This window comes from Trachymyrmex cornetzi, unplaced genomic scaffold, assembly GCF_001594075.2.
Source record: "Trachymyrmex cornetzi isolate Tcor2-1 unplaced genomic scaffold, Tcor1.1 scaffold914, whole genome shotgun sequence".
NCBI classification, from domain to species: domain Eukaryota; kingdom Metazoa; phylum Arthropoda; class Insecta; order Hymenoptera; family Formicidae; genus Trachymyrmex; species Trachymyrmex cornetzi.
In genome coordinates this window covers 115,453-116,137 of record NW_017300261.1, presented here as the reverse complement: position 1 = coordinate 116,137, position 685 = coordinate 115,453, and positions in this window count along the sequence as shown.

The following is a 685-nucleotide window of genomic DNA, read 5'->3' as shown; positions in this document are numbered from 1 at the left end:
TACATCTTAGCGTCAGTTTTTGTCAGGCCTTGTCGTCGCGAGGTTCATTTTTTTTTTCCTTACGCGAGTAATGTGTGTGTAAAATATGTAAGAGTATTCTGCCATTAAATGGTAGAATACTTTTACACATTTTCTGTGATTTAGTGTACGTGAAAAAAAAATTTTTGGTACAAAAATGAGGCAATACGAGCCCCCATCAAAAAAACTAAATTTTGTTACTCCGGATGATATCATTGCCGAAGAACACGAGGAGGAGGAGGAGGAAGTAATCAGCCTTGCCGAGGGGAGCATCAACCTCGACGAGGATGGTGTCCTCGATGAGGTAGACAGCCTCGTTGAGGACGAGGTTGAAGTCGAGGTTGGTGATCCGCCCGGTGAGGCTGATGACTTCCTCGGTGAGGAGGAGAACATTGAATTTGATGAAGATAATGTGTCGCCGGAGGAGTGCCATGAGTTCGTTATGGAACTCGGTGACCTGTGGGGCGACGAGTTCCTGAACTTCCTGCATTTCCTTGCATCTCAGCAAGAGGAAGTGTAGGAATACAAGCAAGAATAGAGAGAAGGAAAAGGAGGAGGAGGAAGAGGCGAAGGTGTGAAGGTAATATTATTTAATATATCTTATTGATATCATCATCATCAGAACATGTGGCATGTAAAATGATTTTGGGTGTGAAAAGACGGCTGC